Consider the following 10,717-nt stretch of genomic DNA (forward strand, 5'->3'; position numbering starts at 1 on the left):
AATTGATGTTGTTTTATTTTATGTTATAATGGTTCACATTTTGTGACACTCTTAAAGATGCAAATATCAATAACAAGTGCTAAAAAGCAGGCAAAATATTATGTAAAAGTCCTCTTCAAGTGAATTTTGCAGACTTTGAGAAATCACACAGGTCCCACAGAATAGCATATTAGCGAGAATTTCTTATTATAAAAGTAAATATTTTGCACTTTGCTTGTTTTTATATAGCCTATCTAGACTAATAAGATTTGCAAATTGGGTTCCCGAAAGTTTGGCATGAGCTTAAGGCCCAGCAGGGGCGTAGCTGGAGTGGGGAGGCAAACTGCCCCACTGAAAATTTTAAGGGATAAATTGGGGATGGCAAAAATTAAAATGTCTTTAAAATCAGTAAAAATGGGACAAAAATTGACAAATGGGGATGAACATTTTGCTTTGCCCCCTCACACTAAAATCATGGCTACGCCCAGGATTCTTTGACAGGCAGAAAGGGGGAAAGCAATCCTGGCTTTGGAGCTTTAAGGGCAATACAAACTTTGCTGGCCTTAAGGGTTAGACAGCATAATCAGTTTTGTATATCTTGTGATTATTCAGAGGCCATTTTTCGTAATCTGTATCAACATGATTGTACCCGGACGGGTGGGGGGGGGCACTTCAATATGAAAGGATATGGAGCTATATGGATATAGGTGTAGGGCTGGCACTTTCACAGTAACGGGCATTCGGTGATAGCAAAATGTAAAAAATATGAGAACATGACCTTTTATTTAAATGGAACCTTTGAGTGAGAGCCGAAACAGTGCCACAGAAACCTCGAACATTTAATTTCTAGTTCTAAAATAGCTTCAAATTTCTTTGTTTTTTTCAAAATAAGTAACAAAATCAGTGATAAATGAAAGTTACTGTTCAAATTGAAAAAAACATGTCTTCAGGTGACAGATCAAAAGTAATGGAGAAATAGGGGGTCTTTGGGTGACAGAGCTATAGTGTTATTTCAATGCATTGGAATAGGAATTGAATTGAATTTGATTTTGGCCTTTTTTTCATTTCAATTCAGTGAATTGAATCACAATGGTTTTTTTTTCATTTCAATTCAATGCATTGAATCAAAATGTTTTTATTCTTTCATTTCAATTCAATGCATTGAATCGAAATGTGTTTTTTATTCATTTCAATTCAATTCATTGAAAATGCATACAACATGTATTTTGATTCTGCCATTTTACCAGTATTGTCAGCTTTTCAGTTACAATAAACATTCTCCCTGGACTGCTTTTAGCCAAATGCCCGGTAAAATGTATCAGTGTTGGTAATAAGAATTGAATTTGAATTGAATTTTTTGAGTTTCGCACTAGGCCTAATACACATTTTATGGCAAATTATAAAAAATTTATATTTTTTAAATTTAACAGTCTGCGAAGTAAATTATATTAATCTAATGATATGTACTTAAAGTGTATGTATAGCTGGGAAGAAAAGCTGTCCAGCATATGAAAATTTTGGTAATTCGAATTGAAGATATAGATTTCCCCCCTCCTCAAAAAAAAAAAAAAACCAACAACAAAATTTAGGTCTTTTGGGGAATAATGTATATTTTCAATATGAAAGGTCAAAATTTTCAATTGACAGGTCGTCTTTTCATCCCAGCTACATACACTTTAAGTACATATCATTAGATTTATAAAGTTTACTTCAACGACTGTTAAATATAAAATTTATTAATTTGCCATAAAATTTGTATTATATCGGGAATTTCAAAAAAATCAAAATTATTCAATATCATCAGGACATTCCTTATATTTTGAATGCTATTCGATATGTCTGATGTGCTCTTGTGCCCCACAAAACATACTGTGCAAACATAGCTATCCGATGCCTTAAAAAACAATCAAAACTGATATTGTCTTTAGTCCATATCTAGCAAAACATAATGTATACATTTATTTAGTATCATCTGACATGACCCAATCTAACATGTTAGCAACCTAAATTGTAACGGCTATCTAGCACATGTTTTTGCTCTTTTCAGAGAGCTGGACTACCACACAAAAACACCACCCTGTATACTCATTTTGTACATAGAGGAACATGGAAAAAGTGCCATTTTGTCCAGTGCCGCACCGAAAAGAGGGGTTAAGGGGGTGTGTTACCCCCCGGCCCGGGGTCCTAAGGGGCCCGTAAAAATAAAGAAAACATACCTTAACTGGCCCATAAAAGCAAGGAAAGAGACCTTAGGGGGCTCTGACGTTCATTTTACAACAACAACAACAAACAAATTGAAAATCTTGTGGGACTTTATTGAACTTGGATTGATTATGTAAAATTGTGAACAGTTCTTTTTAAATTTGATCATGTTCAAGATGCATCCAATAACTGACTAGAAATGATTTGATATTTTGTAACTTTTCTTTTATGTGTACATTTAATACAGCGTGGAAGTAGAAGACAGAAGATTGATACTTGGAGTTGAAAATATCATACATGGAATGGATGGTAATGGTAAATGATAGAAACTATAACAGGTGGCGACCGAGAACAGTGGTTGTAAAATGGCAGATTAATGATGAAGGGTTCCAATCATAAAGTATGTAAATATGCAGCACAGATGGTGAGTAATTGAGTGTTTTGTAGTCAAAATATTGAGAAAGTGAAAAAACATGCTTTTTGAATGAGCTTCAATTATATGCATCAATGTTCCCGGGTCTTGTCTAGTGTTGTGTGTGTCTTGGTGCTAATGTCCTGTGTCTATCTTGGCTGAAAGAGTTTGTTGCGCTTGTGAACGTACTCTGTTTGATTGTATCTTTCATTCCATTCTATTCCACTTTATTCTATTCTATTCCCATTTTATTGCATTCTATTGTCCATTCAATTGCCCTGTACAATTGCCACTGGATGCCTTGGCAGTGTTATCAGCTTCGACTACTGGCCTAGCCCCCAGTTAGAGAGATTCCTGTCCGACCAGTTGTACTGTACAATTCGGAACAATTGTACAGTTCAATTGCTACTGTGTACCTCCTAGACAGTACTGTCGGTAACGGTGTCCTGTTATCTCTCTTACTGGCCTAGCCCCCAGTTAGAGAGATTCCTGTCCGACCAATTGTACTGCCCCGTACAATTGCTACTGTGTACCTCCTAGACAGTACTGTCGGCGACCGGTGTCCTGTTACCCTGGCCTACCCCCCAGTTAGAGATTCCTGTCCGACCAGTTGTACTGTACAATTCGGAACAATTGTACAGTTCAATTGCTACTGTGTATCTCCTAGACAGTACTGTCGGCGACCGGTGTCCCCGCCGGTGTCCTGTTATCCTCTCTTACTGGCCTAGCCCCCAGTTAGAGAGATTCCTGTCCGACCAATTGTACTGCCCGTCGCACAATTGCTACTGTGTACCTCCTAGACAGTACTGTCGGCGACCGGTGTCCTGATACCCTCTCCTACTGACCTAGCCCCCAGTTAGAGAGATTCCTGTCCGACCAGTTGTACTGTACAATTGAACAATTGTACAGTACAGTTGCTATTGTGTACCTCCTAGACAGTACTGTCGGCGACCGGTGTCCTGTTTGTGTTTGTAGTTTGTACTGTGTATTTGTCTTTCTGTCTTGTCTTGTTTGTGCACTTGGGGTCTTTATGTCTGTTTTATGTTATGTGTATTTTGTTTTGTTTTGTTAATGTTGTGTTTGTTCACAAAGTGCATGGGCTGGGCAGGGGGAGAGGGAGCGCATGGTTGAATTTTTTATGTACTAACATTTCTCTTGTGCACTTTTCTTTGTATTTCAGATGACTTGTGGAGCTGGAGATTGGGGTTACGACAGAAAAGGAGGCAATAGATGGTCAGTAGTTTGTTTTCTGTATGTTTTTTTATGTATAAACTAGATATCGTAAGATAGATATAGGCAACCTAAAAAGTATAATATAGATATGGTGAGATAGATAGCCTGTTGGCGACCTAAAGTGTATAAAATAGGGTGAGAGGCTGGTCCTTTACCAGAGTGAGGATGTGAGCTTCCTCCACCTCCCTAGCTCATAGCCTGTTGGCGACCTAAACTGTATAAAATAGATTTGCTTGTTGGCAGCCTAAAATGTATTACATAGATATGGTGAGCATTTTACTTGAATTGCTGAGTATAAAGCCCACTCCATGTCGACTTCCTAAGCCTTTTCAGCCTGGATAATGTGTAGATAGCATCCTTGCTGTTCATCACGATTGTAAGAAATACTGTAAGTGAGTAGATCTATTTATTGATCGGGAGTTCATAGTCTGGTATCTAGTTAGGCTAGGGTTAGAGATAGGGTTAGGGCCAGGGGATAGGGTTAGAGGTGGGGTTAGGGCTAGGGTTAGAGGAAGAGGAGGGTTAGAACTAGGATTAGGCCAGGGTTAGGGTTAGGTTTAGAGGTACCAGCTGTGAAATTTTGCATCCGTACATAGTACCTACTCATGAGGAGCATTTAGTGCAAACATGATGAGCAGTATGGTTGGTGTCTTCATGTTATGCTTGCCTGGATTGTCTTTTGTTTGTCTTCAGAAAGTGGGTCCAATGCTTGGCAATTGGAGCACTGTGTTCCTGTTTTCATCGCCTTTTATGCTTGTTGGCAACCTAAAATATATAAGCTTGTATAAAATAGATATGGTGAGATAGGTAGCATGATTGTATTAACATATTTCTCTAGTATGCTTTGTATTTCAGAATGACATGCTTTTGTTGCATTCTATTTACTTTTACTGACACTTTTGTTTGTTTTTGTAAGTGATTTTATTCTTTCAGATTATGATGCTTTTGCTAATCACTGAACAGCCTCCTTACCAACTGCCTACGTAACATCCATGGCATAAACAGGTACCCAACAGTGATGAGCTGTACAAACGGACACAGCCCACCCAAAGCCATTCACGCCTGCTGTATCAGAATTAAGATGGTCAAGGATAGAACACACTGGAGATAAATTGTGTCCGGCGCTGCATGTGCTTCACAGCCAATTGATAGATAGATGCACAATGGCCAGAAAAGGATGGGATGGACAGTTATTTATTATCCTGCAGGTTGGTACCTATTACATGTCATTGAATGCTCACTCTTCCTGGATTAAGCTAAAATTTATGAGGTATTACTTTGCCTTATCTTTTTGGTGAGAGAAACCAAAACATATATCAAAGGCGACGAATGACCCTAAAATATCACCAAAACCTTACAAATTTCCAAATATTTTTAAAATCAATACGTTTTGCCCCCCAAACCCCCAAAACTGCTGATTTTACATTTCACCCCAAAACATTCTCCCAAAACTTTTTTTCTAAGTAGTCTATGCTATCAAAAAGGATTGAAGACAAAAATAACATTGTAATGTACTTTGCATCATATTATACCTTTTGCCAGTGGCGTAGCATGGATCATCACAATCATGGGGGGGCACCGACCATTAGGTGCCCCCCATGATTGGGGGGCACCGGGTCTGATTGGGGGGCACAAGCCATTTTTTGGCAATTTTCCTATGGGATTTTTAAATTTTCAGATCGATTGGGGGCATGTGCCCCCGTGCCCTATGACGCTACGCCACTGCCTTTTGCGACGTACAATGTTCTGTGTGCTGTGTCTCTTTGTTATATTGTTTAGGGTTTTGTGTTGTCTGTATTTTTGTGTGCTTGGTGACTGGTGGGTAAGTGAGATGCTATTATTTAGAATGTAATCTCTTTCATTTTGTTGTTGTGTTTTGCAGATGCCTTGATTGATGTGGAGATGGTTTAGTTAAGAAAAGTCTTTTAGACATTCAAGATTTTTAGATGTGTCTTCCAACGGGTGATCTATGTAAGTATACAGTTAATATAAAATGTGATGTTTGTTTGGCAGTGATGCAATTTGCATTGTCCAGTTTTGAAGTCCACATATCCAGTCCATTATTTCTGGGGGAGGGTGTAGCAGGACTTGTGAACCTTTGAAAAAAATCTGCGTGCATCTAAAATGTACAACTCAAAAATGGGATGTGTGAAATGTACCTCGATCATCACCAATATGACTCACAAAATTTGAGCAGTATCGAGGCCTTTAATATAGAAAATGGTAAATTGCTCAAAATATATTATATGCGAGCGAAAATGTTTACTTTCACCACTTGAAGGGATACAGAATCCAGGGGCACTGATTTGGTGCTCCCAATGGTGGCACCCAGGGCTCGTACCCCCCGCCCATAATCATTCATTAATAAGCTAAAATACCCACTTTTCCTTCCTGTAGGTCATGTAGGCAAATGGTGAAGCAAGCTAGAGGATGATGTGGTGTTCACCAATATCAATGCAATGAATACAAGGTAAGAAAGGTCTTGATCGGAATATCTGTAGATCTCTCATCTTCACAGATTTTGAGCAGTATACCTGATCGAAAGAAAATTCTCATCAATCAAAATAATTCCAATCACCCATTTGATCAATCATTATGTTATTAATCAATTATCAAAAATTATCAACCAACCAGTTAATTAGTCAAGCAACCAACACTTTGATTAACATGTTTATCTCCAATCAACAAATCAATTCATTTTTAATTAATTAATGAAACTGATAATAAACCACCAAGAAAAACAATCTTGCATCTTGACTTGAGCCAACCCTTGACACAAATCTGGACAAAATGAGGAGGCGTATTTGAAGCTGCCTGAAATTTGTGTCAATAATATTTTGTTTGCTTTATGTCCTCTAACACTATAAATAAAAGAACAATAATTTACAATATTCTTCAAAAATGGATTTTTTTTTACAGAAGTCTTATATATTTTTGATTATTATGCAACCTTTGTGTTAATCACTTATGCTTAGCTTGTTTAATTTCTATCCTTTGTTTCAGTAATTTGGTATCGTGATGCTTCTTGGACATCTGATTCTATGAGCTATCATAAAAAGGATATATACTTCATCCAACAGATGGCTTTACCCGTTATCACAACAACACAAGTCCCCCCCCCAAGAACAGTATCGTATTGGATCAATTCTGAAAAATCAATTCAACACGCATTGAAGCAGTTTAGCAGTTAAGTACCGACGCCTCTGAAAGGATTGAAAGCAACTGAACTGAATCAAATCTTTGTGCTACTAGATTCGTTTGCAGCATTGCAGAGTACATAGAAGAAGAAGAAAGATCCTGTTATTTTAACTTTTTACTATTTTATAGTAAGATCATAACATTGGTAATTCTTATAAAAATACTTATGATGGACGTTACCAGGGTTGGGGTGCATTTGCCCCCAACCCGGTGTTGTCACTGCCTATGCAAAGGCGTAACGCATGATCGTTCCCAAAGTCAAAAATACCCCCCTATTTTGCGCTGTTTCAAGAACATTTTCAGCATTTGTTACCCCTATTTTACACAAAAACGGGTACAAATTAGCCTGGAAAATTACCCCTATTTTTTGCATTTCAAGTACACTTTAACAAAAGCACCCCTTTTAACATTTCAAGAACACAAACCAAAGAACACGGCACCCAAACTGGAAGTCCCTAGTGATGTAATTGGTGTAAACAAACCCCCAAAACACACTGAATGAGTTGCTGAATATTAGGAAGGCACAAAAGTTTCACAAAACTTGAAATCCGGGAGTAAATTGAGCAAGAAACGTTAAGATTTCTTGGGATTTCAACATTCTCAGATTCATAAAAATATACCCTATTTTTTAAATTTTGAGTACACCATCATCAAACAACCCTATTTTTATTGTCGCAATGTTGTGCAATATGTACTATTAGTGTGCATTGTTTGCTATTTTTGTGGTTTTATAATGTATATTTCACAGTTAATTGCATTTTGATCAATCGTGCCTTTTCAGGCTTACGCTGTGCAATATATTCATTTGCTTGTCTTTTTAAACTGGTTTGATATTGGTTTTTGTATGTTTTAAGATTGTAAATTCAAATATTGTTAATATCTTATTGTATGACTTTGTGAAATGTAATTGCAATCGCGTTCCAAGTCATTTATTGTTTATGCGCGCTGTGTTCACTTGTGAATGCGTATTGCCGTAACATTTCTCTTATTTAATTTTTGCATAATGCATATTGCATGACTTGCTTTTTTTTATCTAGAAATTAATGTTGCATTTTATGTTGTGCAATATGTATTGTGTGCATTGTTTGCTATTTTATGCGTTTTTTTATAATGTATATTTCACAGTCAATTGCATTTTGTTTGATCATGCCTTTTTAGGCTCATGCTGTGCAATATCTTGTTTGTCTTTTTTTTTTATATATTGGTTTGCTTGCTTATAATCGAGGGGTTTCCTCAAACTTTTTGTATGTTTTAAAATTGTAAATTCAAATATTGTTCTCATATTTTTACAAATGTATGTGCTTTTAATACCATGTTTTGTAAAGCGCCTTGAGTTCTTTTGACGTAATTGCGCTATATAATTTAACTCTGTGGTTTTGTAGGTATGTTATCATGATTTTTCAGCTGCCTGTTTCTCCTTGGGCATACATGTTTGTTTCCTGTAGCAGGTCAAATGTCAAATGCGAAATGTATTTGTTTTTTTAATCCATTTCTTCAAATGACAAAAATACCTTTTTGTTGCAAATTGGAATGGGAATTTACAGTGGGTCTCTCCAACACGCACACACAAAAATTATATTCAAGAATATTTATGATCCCCTTTCAACCTGCAGATTAAGTATTAAAAAAGATGTGTGATGTTTACTCCAGTATTGTTTAATATTATTTTTTATGATTTTTCTGTGTTTTTTTCTTTGAAAAATAAAAACATTCTAATGCACAAAATAAGCTGTCAAAAACGTAATGCGCGCGCTACAGGAAACAACCACTTTTTTTTTTTTTTTATGGATGTTTTTATATTTGGGATATTTAAAACAGTTTGGCACAAATGCATTCTGATTATCACATTCTGTTCTGTGCTTTCCTTTTGCTTCCCTTTTTGGCTGAGATGCATTCTCATAGGTTTGTCTTGTTCTGGTTTAGGATTCTCTTTCCTCCCCTTTTTGGCTGAGGTGCATTCTCATAGGTTGGTTTTGTTCTGGTATACTCTTTCTCTTATAAATGTGATATATCAGAGTGTAGGCCTATATGCTTGAGCATGTAGATTAAAAAGGATGGGATTTTTGGAGTTTATCAAAAGGGATGGGATTTTGGGAATTCAAAAAACATTGTGTTACAGGCAACCTTAAGCTGTGCTTGTCACATACACATACATAAATAACAACATCAAAATTATGTATCCATAACTGTCCCAAGTATTGTGAGAAAAGCAGTGAATCAAGATCACATATATTCTGTGTGTGACACTAATCTGGTTCATTAATTCATCCGGTTTTGCTAAATACTCATCTGAATTAAGATAACGTACAAATGACACTATCTGATCCAATCGGACCAAAGGAGGCAATTGTTGAAACTTGCATTTATCACTATAATGACTAAAAAAGACAATTGTTTGATTGGCGTAACATAAAACAAATTAGGGTAGGTAGGTCAGGATTGTGTTTGGTAAAGGCCTTTTTTCATCCTTTTTTAAAAAGTTTAATTAATGTTTTTTGTATAAAAATAAGAAACTCTAGGGTCAGGCCTAATTTTAGGGTTGGTCGGGTTACGCCAATCAAACAATTTTTTGTTATTTTTTTGGATATTATATATATTATATTATTATTATTATTGGGGGCTGTCCAATAATTATGAGCTTTCCCCAAGTAAAATTTCCAAATGTGCCAAATGTGCCTAAAATTGCTTTCCCACATCCTACCAAAATTGGTTACTCAACATGCCTGCCAAACAATCTTTACCCCCTTTGCACATACCAATTTTTTGAATCCCAATTTACAAACCTTTTTTAAGGTTACACTCTACACTTATATTAAAATCATATAAAAATGGTTTTAAGGTAATACAAGTGTGGCGAGCAGGAAATTGTGCATATTTAAATGTACAGTGCCCCATATACAATTTATACATGTGTACCAAAAATTGCTTCCCCCTGGCTTGCCAAAATATTCTCCCCTTCACAATTTTATCCTCCCCAGGGCTCATAATTATTTTGCAGCACCTTATTTTTAGTAGTATTACCAGTAGTAGGAGTATTATTATTATTATGCCAATTAAGTAAAAAAAAATTACATGTATATCGTCCACACTTGTTCAAAAATCGGTGAGGGAGTACGTCCTTTTTTATTTTTTTACCATTCATTTCTGTGTAAAATTGGAATTGCAAAGTGTTTGTTAACACATCATAAAATTGGGGAGGCCCCTAATATTTTTGTTATTTCCCCAAAGCCACAACAATTTTAGAAACAAGTAAGGATGCAAATAGGAAAAATAACATGTTTGTTTTTTATTTTACTTGGCCTTATTATCAATATTGTCATCAAATATGATTATCATTATTATCACTTTATCATTACTATCATTGTTATTATTACATGTATTATTTTTTATTATAATCATCATTATCATCGTTATTATTATTAGGCCAAAAAAAAATTGTTGTTGCCCTCAACCGCCCGACCCTAAATCCTGAAAAATCAGGGTCAGCATTTTTTTTTTTTAATGATGATTTTTACAGATTTGTTCGAAAAATCAATGTTTTTCACTTGAAATTAATATTTTATTGAAAGACTAGTCTTTAATTCATGTCTAACAGGTATCCAGAAGTCAAAATTGACAAATGTTTCCTAATTGAAGAAGCATTATTTAATATTTGAGGGGATTTAAAAAAAACTGAAGGTTTGAAAAAAAAAA

General features: G+C 35.8%; 1 long non-coding RNA gene across 1 annotated transcript; it reads left to right on the forward strand.

Annotated features, from left to right (window-relative positions):
• Positions 1–3,773: 3,773 nt before the first annotated feature.
• On the forward strand, positions 3,774–8,204 carry LOC140160319 (uncharacterized). Its single transcript, XR_011859946.1, has 4 exons — positions 3,774–5,034; positions 5,709–5,797; positions 6,224–6,296; positions 6,830–8,204. It is a non-coding gene; the product is annotated as an uncharacterized lncRNA (long non-coding RNA).
• The last annotated feature ends 2,513 nt before the right edge of the window (positions 8,205–10,717 follow it).

The sequence above is a fragment of the Amphiura filiformis genome, chromosome 9, assembly GCF_039555335.1.
Source record: "Amphiura filiformis chromosome 9, Afil_fr2py, whole genome shotgun sequence".
Taxonomy (NCBI): Eukaryota; Metazoa; Echinodermata; class Ophiuroidea; order Amphilepidida; family Amphiuridae; genus Amphiura; species Amphiura filiformis.